We start from the raw sequence: 14,952 nt of genomic DNA on the forward strand, positions 1-14,952 counted from the left end.
CGTAGGGTTTTACCTCCATCAAGAGGACCCGAACCTGGGTAAAACATCGTGTCCTCTACCTCCTGTTACCATCCAGCCTTGACGCATAGTTCGGGACCCCCTACCCGAGATCCGCCGGTTTTGACACCGACAGTCGCCCTGATAAAATCTATCGAAATTTTGATTAGGATTGCAGGGCAAGACATAGACATGGTAGAAAGGGCATCCAAGAGGGGCCACCATGTGCTCGAGTAGCACACCTCATGGCTAGGTGCTACCTCTTGAGCAATGCGTTGGTTTTCCCCGAAGAGGAAGGGATGATGCAGCAAAGTAGCGTAAGTATTTCCCTCAGTTTTTGAGAACCAAGGTATCAATCCAGTAGGAGGCTACGCGTGAGTCCCTCATACCTGCACAAAACAAATAAATCCTCGCAACCAACGCGAATAGGGGTTGTCAATCCCTACACGGCCACTTACGAGAGTGAGATCTGATAGATATGACAAGATAATATTTTTAGTATTTTTGTGATTAAGATGCAGAGTAAAATAAAGGCAAAGTAAAAAAGCAAAGGAAATAACTAAGTAGTAGGAGATTAATATGATGAAGATAGACCCGGGGGCCATAGGTTTCACTAGTGGCTTCTCTCGAGAGCATAAGTATTCTACGGTGGGTGAATAAATTACTGTTGAGCAATTGACAGAATTGAGCATAGTTGTGAGAATATCTAGGTGAAAGGATCGATATGGTTGACTAGAGGGGGGGTTGAATAGGCAACTACCAATTTTTAACTTTTCTTTACCAAATTAAACTTTGCATCAAAGTAGGTTGTCTAGATGTGCAACTAGGTGAGCAACCTATATGATGCAATAACAACAAGCATACAAGCAAGCAAGAGAAGTAACACTAAAGAGCTTGCACAAGTAAAGGTAAGAGACAACCAAGAGTGGATCCGGTGAAGACGAGGATGTGTTACCGAAGTTCCTTCCTTTTGAAGGGAAGTACGTCTCCGTTAGAGCGGTGTGGAGGCACAATGCTCCCCAAGAAGCCACTAGGGCCACCGTATTCTCCTCACGCCCTCACACAATGCGAGATGCCGTGATTCCACTATTGGTGCCCTTGAAGGCGGCAACCGGACCTTTACAAACAAGGTTGGGGCAATCTCCACAACTTAATCGGAGGCTCCCAACAATACCACGAAGCTTCACCACAATGGACTATGGCTCCGTGGTGACCTCTAGGGTGCTCAAACACCCAAGAGTAACAAGATCCGCTAGGGATGAGTGGGGGAATCGAAAATCCCTTGGTGGAAGTGTAGATCGGGGCCTTCTCAACCACTCCCGAGCAAATCAACATGTTTGATTGGCTAGAGAGATAGATCGGGCGAATATGGAGCTTGGAGTATTAATGGAGCTTGAGGGGGAAGAGGTGAGTCAAAGGGGAAGAAGGGGACCCCCTTTTATAGTGGGGGCAACAATCCAACCGTTGCCCCACCAACCAGCCCCGCACAGGGCGGTAGTACCGCTAAGGGGGGGCGGTACTACCTCTGAGCCAGTGGTACTGCCGCTCCAGCTAGCGGTATTGCCACGCAGAGAAGAGCAGCAGGGATCTGGACCCAGCGCGGTACTACCGCGGTGGTAAGGGCGGTACTACCGCTCCGAAGCGGTACTACTGCCTCTACTGCCGCAACTAGTGCCGCAAAACCCAACACGAGAAAAGGAGCCCTCGAGTCGAGGCGGTAGGGGCCAGACAGCTCAGCGGTAGTACAGCTGCGGGGTCACCGGCGGTACTACCGCTGGGGAGCGGTACTGCCGCTTGTGACCCTTCGGCGGTACTACCGCTGGGACACAGACAAGAGAGAGAGAGAAGATCTCTCCATCGAGGCTGAGGACGAGGCGGTGGTGCCAAGCAGGCCAGCGGTACTACTGCTGTGGAGTCACCGGGGTACTACCGCTGCGAAGCGGTACTGCCACTTGTGACTCCTCAATGGTACTACTGCTGGGTTGCGTGGTACTACCGCTGGAACCCAGACAGGACACAGAAAGAGAAGTGATCTCTACAATGAAGTGGAAGAGCTCTGAGGGTGAGAAGCTGATGTGTACGTGTTGATTCCACCCAAGCAATACCCCAGCGGACCCCCTCTTGATAGTACGGTGCCCTCTACGCAACTAGTCCACCGAAAGAGAAACGAAAGAGCTACACCGTCTTGAATGACACTCCGAAGGGAAGAAAACGTCTCGTGCCAAGGATGAATCTGTGAACTACTCAACGCACATGATTAGTCCGCAAACATGTTGTCATCAATCACCAAAACTACCTCGAGAGAGATATGCCTCAACAATCTCCCCCTTTTTGGTGGATTGATGACAACTAGGGATTTGCACAAGGAAAAGATATAAAAGTAAGAAAACTAAGAACTACAAAATATAGACGGGCTCCCCCTGAATGTGTGCACCTAGTTAGAGGAGCATTAGGAAAGCAAGAAACACACATCCGGATCAACACTCCCCCTATATTTTATAGTCCAACAATTCTAAGCACATGATATATGAGAGAAGAGTATAAAACAGGACAAGCATGCAACTCATAATATACTACAGTACTGAATAGACATAAGTAATAAGGTAGTGATAGGGAGCATATGTCTCACACCATATGTCTAGAACTTAGGTCTCAGAGGCACCAAACCAAACCAAACAAAGACACCGAGAGAACACACAAGAAAACACAAGACGACACAAAGACACACTCAAAGCACGGCAACAACACAAATCCCTACTCTCTCTCCCCCTTTGGCATCGAGACACCAAAAGGGCAAAGAGCGACGCTACGACTCCAGGTGATGGCAAGCTGAGGATCTCGAACATCACATCTCAGTGTGATCGTCTGCATCTTCGTCGTTGGTCGGAAACTGCTCGGCGTCGGAGTCGGTCCAAGGGCAATGCTGATGAATCCATTCCTCCTCTTCAGTGATCTGTCCCTCAGAACCACTGGCAACTGTTGCTCCCAGGTGACGCATGAGCTCCTTGTGGCGCACCCTGGCATGCTTCTCCGCCACATGAGTCATGTACTGACCATGAGACTCCATGCAGAAAAGCTTCTTCATCTTGCGTTTAAGCTTCTTCGCCCATGAAGGTTCTGGACTAGAGGGCCCAAAGTCCTCCTCGTGATCATCAGTGGCAGCCCCACCCTCGGTCTCCATGGCAGCAGCAGCAGCAGACGGACCCTCGGGTTTAGGCGCTGGGGTGACCCAATTGTCCTTCTTCCTCACACGCTTGATCTCATGGGAAACCAAGTCTCCAGTTTCTAGCATCACTCTGGGATAGATCTGTGCCCAGGCCCTCTCAATGAGCCTCATGATGAATGGACCATATATCGGGCACTTGCGCTCAGAAATGGCAGAAAGAAGTTCAGACCACATAACATGAGAAATATCCAGGCTCTCTCCAGTGTTTGCTTCCTTCTCATGCTGACAGAAAAGAAGCATGTCCACGAGATATGAGTGGACCATATCCAGATTCCCGATGCGAGGGAAGAGAGTCTCATGGAAGACGCGATGAAGAATGTCCAGATACGGAGACAACTCATAGGTTTCCTTCTTAGTAACTAGGTGAACCTTCACAATGCAGTAGGGCCAAAGGGCTTGCTTGTGGGTGGATGTAGTATTGCGGTGAGGGCGGAAACCTACTGAAGTCTCAAGCCCGCGATCTTCCAGATCAAGTAACTCCATGAAGGCCTTCCACTTGACGGAAAGCAACTTGCCATTGGTCATCCAAGTCAGAGTCCTGTCGGCATCCATTCCAAGATGAACGGTAGCATAGAATTGAGCCACCAACTCTGCATCGAAATCCTTGTTGAACTGCATGATCCTGAGAATGTTCAACTGAGTGCACATTTGAAGGGCTTCGCCAAAGTACTCAGGGTCCTTCTCCATGGCATCAGTGTCAATGGAGCGAACATCAACATAGAGATTCTTCTTGGCCTTGATCACATCAAAATAGATGGCAAACTGAAATCGGTTCCAGAACGGGCAGTTGACCAAAGTGGGATCTTGGTCCACCTCATAGGGATTGCGACGACGCCTTTCCCAAAACTCCTTGGCAGTCATCTCAGTCAGTCTTTCCTTTTGGCTTGTTGGCGGATCTCTTCGACTGCTAAGGAGGTGGAGGAATACTTGTAGATGCACCTGCTGGTGGCGGTTGGGTGCTAGAGGAACCACCGACTGACTCAGAGGTGCGGTAGCGCTTTGACGTTGCATGCCCGGGGTTGATACGGCGAGCTTGATGCTCAGGATGTTCATCACCTGGAGCCAAACACAAGAACACGCAAAACAACCAGAAAGAACGAGCACAAGCCAACAAACACAACAAAAGGATCAAGATAAGGCAGGAACATGATGGAACTTGGCAGGCAGCGATAGTACCGTGACATGCCTGCGGCAGTACCGCCCAAGCGGTAGTACCGCTCCAAAGAGAGCGGTAGTACCGCTCGAGGTCAAGCGGTAGTACCGCTCTAACGAGAGCGGTAGTACCGCTCGAGGCGGGGAAACAGCGGTTTCCTACTACCGTGGTCAGATCCGGCACTACCGGCCTGCCAAATTCAAAAATATTCCTACCAAACTCTAATCTAGATAGTCTAGTTGCCTTCTCCAACCTACTCAAGCCTAGATTTAGCCAAAAATCTAGAGATGCAACCACCATTCCCCCTAAGAAGCAAGATCTGAAAACAAGACAAAGGGAGAGAAGGAACGGGGGCAATACCGGCATCCATGGCAAGAGAACAAGGTGGGGATCGACTCCACCGAAGGAAATGGAGAGGGACGCCCCGGAGATGAAGATCCGCCGGAGCCCTCCCGCGGTGTGGCGAGGCTGGAGAGAGAGGAAGAGGAATGAGGGGGCAAAGTGAATGGGTATGGGGGAGAAGAAACCTCCCCCTGCCCCGATATAACCCCCTGGTCCCGTCCCTCAGCGGTAGTACCGCGCTGGGGGCGGTAGTACCGCGCACCACCAGCGGTAGTACCGCCCAGCACGCCACAACAACCAAACAACAAGGCTTAGCTCAAAAAAAACAAAAGGCAAGAAGAGAGAGCACACCAGCAAACGGCCAAGACACACCTCTTCAAGAGAGGGCGGTGGCCGAGGCCACCTATGTTTGAGTCAAGAGGTACGGCGCCGCAAAGATTTTAACCTTAGGCCCATGACCAAAACTCGTCTTTGAAACACAAGTACCATCAACAATGGCTAACTTGATCAATTTATGCATAATGGGGGGAGGAAGAGTTCATTTAGAGAACAACACTCCCCCTATGTCCATGCCTACACCTAAACTAGACAACAAATTGAGCGTGGTGGGGTGTGCAAGGGTTCAAGCCACATTGCTCGAATCAATGATATTTAGCTCATGCCTTAACTCGCGAAATCTTGCTTCATCCAAGGGCTTCGTGAAAATATCTGCAAGGTTATCATGAGTGTTGACATAGTTGAGCTCGATCTCTCCTCACCTAATGTGATCCCGGATGAAGTGATACCGAATCTCAATGTGCTTCGTCTTGAAGTGTTGCACCGGGTTGAGAGAGATCTTGATGGCACTTTCATTGTGACACCAAAGAGGCCCTTTGTCACAAGTGACACCGTAATCCTTTAAAGTTTACCTCATCCATAGGAGTTGTGCACGACAACTACCGGCTGCTACATACTCCGCTTCGGTGGACGAGAGAGACACACAACTTTGCTTTTTGGAAGACCAACTTACCAAAGAGCAACCAAGGAATTGGCACCCTCCAGAAGTGGACTTCCTATCCACTTTGTCTCCCGCCCAATCGGAATCCGAGTACCCTACAAGCTTGAAGTTTGATCCTCTTGGGTACCATAAGCCAAAGTTTGGGGTATGAGCCAAATATCGAAAGATTCGTTTGACCGCCACATAGTGACTTTCCTTAGGTGTGGCTTGAAACCATGCACAAATTCCCACACTCAACATGATATCCGGTCTAGATGCACAAAGGTAAAGCAAGGATCCAATCCTGGAGCGATATACCTTTTGATCCACCACTTTACCATTGGGATCTATGTCAAGTTGGCACTTGGTGGGCATTGGAGTGGAAGCCGGCTTGACGTAACTTAGCTTGAATCTCTTGAGCATGTCTTGATTGTATTTGGATTGGTTGATGAAGGTTCCTTCTCTTCTTTGCTTCACTTCGAACCCTAGAAAGAACTTCAACTCTCCCATGGAAGACATCTCGAACTTTGAGGTCATGAGAGCGGCAAATTCCTCATTGAAAGCTTTGTTAAGTGAACCAAAGATAATATCATCAACATATAATTGGCACACAAACAACTCCCCTTTGACCTTCTTAGTAAAAAGAGTGGGGTCAATTAGCCCAACTTCAAAACCACGGTCTTGTAACAACTCGGTAAGGTGGTCATACCACGCACGTGGGGCTTGTTTAAGGCCATAGAGTGCCTTATCGAGTTGATACACAGGATTGGGAAAGTAGGGATCCTCGAACCCGGGGGGTTGCTTGACGTAAACCAATTCATTAATAGGACCATTAAGAAAAGCACTCTTCACATCCATTTTTTGTAACTTAAAGTTATGATGAGAAGCATATGCAATCAACATGCGAATGGATTCAAGACGAGCAACGGGAGCAAAGGTTTCACCGTAGTCGATACCCTCGACTTGGGAGTAGCCTTGTGCTACTAAACGAGCCTTGTTGCGAATGATAATCCCATGGGAATCTTGCTTGTTCTTAAATATCCACTTGGTTCCAATGACATTGTGGTTCCCCGTCAGTCTTGGCACCAATCTCCACACTTTGTTGCACTCGAAGTTGTTGAGTTCTTCATGCATGGCATTGAGCCAATCCGGATCTTCTAGCTCCTCATAGACCTTGTGGGGTTCGACACAAGAGACAAATGCGTGATGCTCACAATAGTTTGCTAATTGTCTACGAGTACTTACCCCCTTTCTTAAGCTTCCAAGCACATTCGTCATGAGATGATCCTTGGTGGAGAGCTTGGAAGCAACCTTGGCGGCACGACGCTCCAAATCCTCCTTGGGGGTGAGACGAGGAGTGATCACTTGATTATCTTGAGCGTCGTCTTGAGCTTGTTGTTGTTCTTGAACTTGCTCGGAGGAGAGAACTTGACCTTGGGCATCACTTGATGTGTCAACACTGTCTTGAGCATGATCTTGCCCTTGGTCATGCTCTTGAGGACGAGGGCCTCCATGTTGTTCTTCGGAAGCGTGTGGGCCTTGGGTTGGTGATGGCTCCACTTGAGTGGAGCATTGTCCTTCTCCTTCGGCCACAAGGGGTTCCTCAATGGGTAGGATAAAACCAACACCCATTCTTCTTATGGCTTGAGGAGGAATTTCATCACCTACATCACAAGTGCCACTTTGCTCCACTTGGGAGCCGTTATTCTCATCAAACTCCACGTTACATGTATCCTCAATAAGTCCCGTGGATTTATTGAGGACACTGTAAGCATGAGAGTTTGTAGCATAACCAACAAATATGCCCTCATAAGCTCTAGCCTCAAATTTAGACAACCGAACACCTTTCTTGAGAATGAAACACTTACACCCGAACACCCGAAAGTACTTGAGGTTGGGCTTGTTACCGGTGAGTATCTCATATGGAGTCTTGTTCAAGCCCTTGCGGAGGTAGAGCCGATTGGATGCATGACACGCGGTGTTGATGGCTTCGGCCCAAAAGTTGTACGGAGACTTGAACTCCGCCATCATGGTCTTTGCCGCATCCATCAACATCCGGTTCTTCCTCTCCGCAACACCGTTTTGTTGAGGGGTGTAAGGTGCGGAATATTGATGCTTGATCCCCTCATCACTAAGAAACTCATCCAAGGTGTAGTTCTTGAACTCGGTGCCGTTGTCACTTCTTATTGTCAAGATCTTTGCATTGTGTTGACGTTGTGCTTCATTTGCAAAGTCAATGATGGTTTGTTGGGTCTCGCTCTTCCTCTTGAAGAAATACACCCACGTGTATCTTGAGTAGTCATCCACAATCACCAAGCAATACTTCCTACCTCCAAGACTATCGAAGGATGGAGGCCCAAAGAGATCCATGTGAAGGAGCTCCAAAGGCCTCTTTGAGTAAATGATAGTCATGGGAGGGTGAGCCTTCTCATGTAGCTTTCCTTCGATACAAGCACTGCAAGCACGATCTTTAGCAAAACTAACATTCGTTAGTCCACGGACATGGTCCCCCTTGAGAAGACTTTGCAAAGATCTCATATGGACATGGGCTAGACGGCGATGCCAAAGCCATCACACAACAACTTTAGCCATTAGGCATGTCGCGGTCTTAGTGGGTCGCTCTGAAAAGTTAATCACATATAGACCGTTCTCGACATGCCCAACAAAGGCTAGTTTAAGAGTCTTGCTCCACAAGAGGGCCACGGTATAGATATCAAAGAAAGTGGCAAAGCCCATGATTGCAAGTTGACGAACAGAAAGTAAATTGTATGCAAGGGACTCAACAAGCATGACCTTCTCGATCGTGAGATCATGAGAGATGACCACCTTGCCGAGTCCCAATACCTTAGAGGATGAGGCGTCACCCCACTCGACATTGGTGGGCATAGATGGAATCTTGTGCACATCCGCCACCAAGTCCTTGCTTCCGGTCATATGATTTGTAGCTCCGCTATCGAGCAACCATGATCCCCCACCGGAAGCAAACACCTACAAGAGATTAATGCTTGGTTTTAGGTACCCATTTTGTAATGGGTCCTTTGATGTTAGTAACAAGGGTCTTTGGAACCCAAATAGACCATTCAATGTATTCATGAGGAGAACCAACGAATTTGGCATAGACATGCCCATCACTAGCACGACATAACACATATGAAGGATTAAAGTCGCCGGCTTTGATGCGAGGAGTGGCATTGCCCTTTTTGAAAACGCCACCCTTCTCATTGTTCTTCTTCTTCTTCTCCTCGGAGGCACTCTCTCCCTCCTTCACAAAGGTTTGCATGAGAGGAGGAGGTCATTTGGTCTGGTCATTCTTCTTCTTGTTCTTGGAGTCGGGCACGTATCCAACCCCTTCCTTGGCCACCACTCCCTTTTGGTTGATCAAGAGGTCGTTGAGGTTCTTCCTTCCTTGTATGCAAGTCGCAAGACCTCTCTCAAGTTGCCCCTTTAGCTTAGCGTTCTCCTCAACGAGAAGCACATGCTCACAACACGGGTTAGTACCATTTGCATTATCAATTAACATCATACGAGGAAAATGGCTTTTTCCTTGGTTAGCTTTACTTGAAGTTGATCATGAGACTCTTTGAGGCTAGCATGAGCACCCTTCAAGAGCATTGGAAAGATCCGAAATCTCATCGGCATAGTCACGACTATGCTCTTCCATCTTAGTGATGGTGTCTTCGTGAGCCTCGATCATGTCATTGGCTTAATCAAGTTGTTCCAAGAGAGCAACAAAGTGCTTCTTGGATTTTCCCTTAAGTTTGCCCATAAAGGCCTCAAACTCATTTGTCTCCACATTCGCTCCCTCAAGTTCATTAATGCTATCCGTCGGAGAAGGATGATTAATGATGGTAGTTTTGATGTTGGGGGTTACCTTGTTGGTGGCTTTAGCCATGAGGCATTTGGCGGTGATGCTCTCATTGGGTGAGTCGAAGAGGGACACCCGTGGAGTCGTCACAATGGAAACGGAGGCCATGGCAACTGACTCATCACCTTCATCATCGTCGTCATCCTCATTGTACTCTTCTTGTACCACCAATGCCTTGGGAGGAGTCTTCTTGGTGAAGTTGCTCTTGTTGGGGAACGACTTGGCCTTGTCCTTTCGGATGAGCTTGCCACCATTGTCTTCCCTCTTCTCATACGGGCACTCCGCAACAAAATGACTCACGTTGCCACAATTGTAGCAAGTCCTTACACGTTGCTTGCTCTTCGTGCCACTTGAGTTGTTCTTGTTAAAGTTTGGCCTCGAGTTTTTCTTGCTCCAAAATTTCCTTGAAGCGAGTGCCATGTGTTCATGATATGCATACTTCGTATCCTCGGGGTTGCTCTCCTCTTTTTCCTCTTCTTATTCTTCAATGGAGAGCTTGTCCTTCAAAGCAAGGTTGGGCTTCTTTGCCCTTTGAGAACGAAGCACCGCATTGTCGGCGGTCTTGTCCAAAATGTTCATGGCCACAAACTCATCCAACACTTCGCTTGAGGTCAAAGTGTGGAAGTACGGTCTTTGACGAATGACGGAGGACATGGCCTTGTGGTAGGGCATCATTGCCTTGAGGAATTTGCGCTTGATAAAATTGTCATCCGTGTCCTTGCTCCCGTGATCTCGGAGTGAGATCGCGAGTTTGGTTACCCTCCGATAAAGCTCACGAGGTTCTTCATCTTCTTTCATTGCAAACTCATCGGCCTCATCTTGCACCACTTCATAGTTGGAGCGTTGAATGCTTGCGCTTCCCCGGTAGAGGGAGACAACACAAATCCATGCGTCTTTGGCCAAGGCGAAGGGTCGAAGATGAGGTAGGTATTCGGGTGGGATTGCATCTTGAATGATGAAGAGAGCATTCTCATTGAATTGATTATCCGCGGCTTCTCGAGGAGTGAAGTTGCTTGGATCGTGCAGATAGAAACCTTCTTCAATGATTCTCCAAAGGTTAGTGTTCACATGATTTAAATGACGTTTAAAGCGGTAGACCCAAGAATCAAAGTCCTCATTTTTCACAATCTTAGGGGGAGGACCGACATGATTCAAATGAGTGGAAGGAACCGGTCCACCATAAACAAGTGGTGGTTCCACATGAGCAAAGATGCCGGTGCCATTTTTACCACTAGAAGAAGGAGCCTTTTCACTACTAGCTTCCCCCTTGTCGGAGATAGCATCCGTCACCTTGTCGGTGGGGTCACCCACTTTCAACGGTGCGGTGGATAGTTTAAGCCCCTCAAGAAATTTAGTAAACATGCTTTCAACCTCGGTCGTCATGGAGGTTTTCAATGTCTCCAAGGCCACACTGAACTCCTCACGAGAGACCAAGGTTCCCCCATCGCCCGTAGACGAGGTCGGATTCACACCGGAGTGTTCCTTCACACCGTCTACGGTATCAACCATACTCTTTGGACGGTAAAGTCCTTAATAAAGATACGAGGCTCTGATACCAATTGAAACGATTGATATGGTTGACTAGAGGGGGGTGAATAGGCAACTACCAATTTTTAACTTTTCTTTACCAAATTAAACTTTGCATCAAAGTAGGTTGTCTAGATGTGCAACTAGGTGAGCAACCTATATGATGCAATAACAACAAGCATACAAGCAAGCAAGAGAAGTAACACTAAAGAGCTTGCACAAGTAAAGGTAAGAGATAACCAAGAGTGGATCCGGTGAAGACGAGGATGTGTTACCGAAGTTCCTTCCTTTTGAAGGGAAGTACGTCTCCGTTAGAGCAGTGTGGAGGCATAATGCTCCTCAAGAAGCCACTAGGGCCACCGTATTCTCCTCACGCCCTCACACAATGCGAGATGTCGTGATTCCACTATTGGTGCCCTTGAAGGCGGCAACCGAACCTTTACAAACAAGGTTGGGTCAATCTACACAACTTAATCAGAGGCTCCCAACAATACCACGAAGCTTCACCACAATGGACTATGGCTCCGTGGTGACCTCAACCGTCTAGGGTGCTCAAACACCCAAGAGTAACAAGATCCACCAGGGATGAGTGGGGGAATCGAAAATCCCTTGGTGGAAGTGTAGATCGGGGCCTTCTCAACCACTCCTGAGCAAATCAACAAGTTTGATTGGCTAGAGAGATAGATCGGGCGAAAATGGAGCTTGGAGCATTAATGGAGCTTGAGCATTAATGGAGCTTGAGGGGGAAGAGGTGAGTCAAAGGGGAAGAAGGGGACCCCCTTTTATAGTGGGGGCAACAATCCAACTGTTGCCCCACCAACCAGCCCCGCACAGGGCGGTAGTACTGCTAAGGGGGGAGGGGTACTACCGCTGAGCCAGCGGTACTGCCGCTCTAGCTAGCGGTACTGTCGCGCAGAGAAGAGCAGTAGGGATCTGGACCCAACGCGATACTACCGCGGTGGTAAGGGCGGTACTACTGCTCCAAAGCGGTACTATTGCCTCTAGTGCCGCAACTAGTGCCGCAAAACCCGACACGAGAAAAGGAGCCCTCGAGTCGAGGCGGTAGGGGCCAGACAGCCCAGCGGTAGTACAGCTGCAGGGTCACCGGCGGTACTACCGTTGGGGAGCGGTACTGCCGCTTGTGACCCTTCGGCGGTACTACCGCTGGTAGTGCGGTACTACCGCTGGGACATAGACAAGAGAGAGAGAAGATCTCTCCGTCGAGGCTAAGGACGAGGCGGTGGTGCCAGGCAGGCCAGCAGTACTACTGATGTGGAGTCACCGGCGGTACTACCGCTGCAAAGCGGTACTGCCGCTTGTGACTCCTCAACGGTACTACCGCTGGGTTGCGCGGTACTACCGCTGGAACCCAGACAGGACACAGAAAGAGAAGAGATCTCTGCAATAAAGTGGAAGAGCTCTAAGGGTGAGAAGCTGATGTGTACGTGTTGATTCCACCCAAGCAATACCCCAGCGGACCCCCTCTTGATAGTACGGTACCCTATACGCAACTAGTCCACCGAAAGAGAAATGAAAGAGCTACACCATCTTGAATGACACTCCGAAGGGAAGAAAACGTCTCGTGCCAAGGATGAATCTGTGAACTACTCAACACACATGATTAGTCCACAAACATGTTGTCATCAATCACCAAAACTACCTCGAGAGAGATATGCCTCAACACTAGGTATGATCATGCATATAGGCATCACGTCCGAGACAAGTAGACTGACTCCTGCCTGCATCTACTACTATTACTCCACTCATCGACGGCTATCCAGCCTGCATCTAGAGTATTAAGTTAAAAACAGAGTAACGCCTTAAGCAAGATGACATGATGTAGAGGGATAGACTCATGCAATATGATGAAAACCCCACCTTGTTATCCTCGATGGCAACAATACAATACGTGCCTTGCTGCCCCTACTGTCACTGGGAAAGGACACCGTAAGATTGAACCCAAAGCTAAGCACTTCTCCCATTGCAAGAAAGATCAATCTAGTAGGCCAAACCAAACTGATAATTCGAAAAGACTTGCAAAGATAACCAATCATACATAAAAGAATTTAGAGGAGATTCAAATATTGTTCGTAGATAAACTTGATCATAAACCCACAATTCATCGGTCTCAACAAACACACCGCAAAAAGAAGATTACATCGAATAGTTCTCCACGAGAGAGGGGGAGAACATTGTATTGAGATCCAAAAAGAGAGAAGAAGCCATCTAGCTACTAACTATGGACCCGTAGGTCTGAGGTGAACTACTCACACTTCATCGGAGAGGCTATGGCGTTGATGTAGAAGCCCTCCGTGACCGATGCCCCCTCCGGCGGAGCTCCAGAACAGGCCCCAAGATGGGATCTCGTGGATACAGAAAGTTGCGGCGGTGGAATTAGGTTTTTGGCTCCGTATCTGATTGTTTGGAGGTACGTAGGTATATATAGGAGGAAGGAGTACGTCGGTGGAGCAACAGGAGGCCCACGAGGGTGGAGGGCGCGCCTAGGGGGGTAGGCGCGCCCCCCTACCTCGTGGCCTCCTCTTTTGTGTCTACCTCGTAGGGTCCAAGTCTCCCGGGTCTTGTTCGTTGAGAAAATCACGTCCCGAAGGTTTCATTCCGTTTGGACTCCGTTTGATATTTCTTTTCTTCGAAACCCTAAAACAGGCAAAAAAACAGCAATTCTAGGCTGGGCCTCCGGTTAATAGGTTAGTCCCAAAAATAATATAAAAGTGGATAATAAAGCCCAATAATGTCCAAAACAGTAGATATTATAGCATGGAGCAATCAAAAATTATAGATACGTTGTCCATGCCCCTAAAGTTGAAGTAAATTACCCACCCCGTCACCCATAAGTGAAGAAAACTCTTCGTTAATTGCTTCTCGGAACTTTCGTCTGTCACTGAAACTGCCACTAAAGTTGAAGTAAATTACCCACCCAGTCATCCATAAAAGAGAAAAAGCGAGCGTTCCTCTGAACTATTCGTACATCATAGACCCTTTCAGTTTTCCATTCATCATAGGACCGGCTTTTTTCCCTTCTCATACATGCATTGAGGATGTACTTAAAGAAAATACTCGCATCAAGGATCAAGTCGAACATCGATCCATTGTGAGCATGTTAGAATGCACGTGTCTTATGTCTGCATGTGTGGTGCGTTGGTGCACAAATATTCAAATACGTGTATATGCATGGAGTGTGAATATTTGAAACTTGATTTCAAAACCACGATTTTATTATCCCGTTGCAATGTACGTGCCCTTTTGCTAGTATATACCAATATAAAAACAGTCAAAGGGGAATATCAATTAATCTCAACCTTAAAACCATGTCAATCCAATGACCTAAATTGCTCCAATGATGAGCGCTCAACATGTTTAGCATGTAATTAATATCATATCAAATGTCAATTTCTTGCTAAACACATAAACGTGTAATTGATGATATCAATAGGCAATTTTTTTCTTAATACCAACGTGCATTGCATGTATGCTTTTACTAGTGATTCGTAGAGACAAACTAATGCATAAAGCAATGGTTGTATTTCCTAAAAAAGTAGAAATTCAAAATGGCTTGGGCTCATATGACCGCCTATGAATGTTAACATTTTGAAAATGGTAAAAAATGTAATGTTTTTTCAATGAACGTGTTTGTGCCTTCCGTGAAAGAATTTCTTCTACGTTTTGTGGTGGTTTAAAAACAAAATTCGGAGCGTAAGAAAGGCCTCCCTAAATAGAAAATGTACCAGTACACTCCATGTCTTCCATGCTGCTGTAAATAAAATTGGAGCTTTGCTACACTTGCGTAATTTTTTTTATGTAAACTCCTTACAAAATCATCGTGGCATCTCATGATTTGTTAGTTGGAA

Source organism: Triticum dicoccoides, chromosome 7A (assembly GCF_002162155.2).
Source record: "Triticum dicoccoides isolate Atlit2015 ecotype Zavitan chromosome 7A, WEW_v2.0, whole genome shotgun sequence".
Classification (NCBI taxonomy): Eukaryota; Viridiplantae; Streptophyta; class Magnoliopsida; order Poales; family Poaceae; genus Triticum; species Triticum dicoccoides.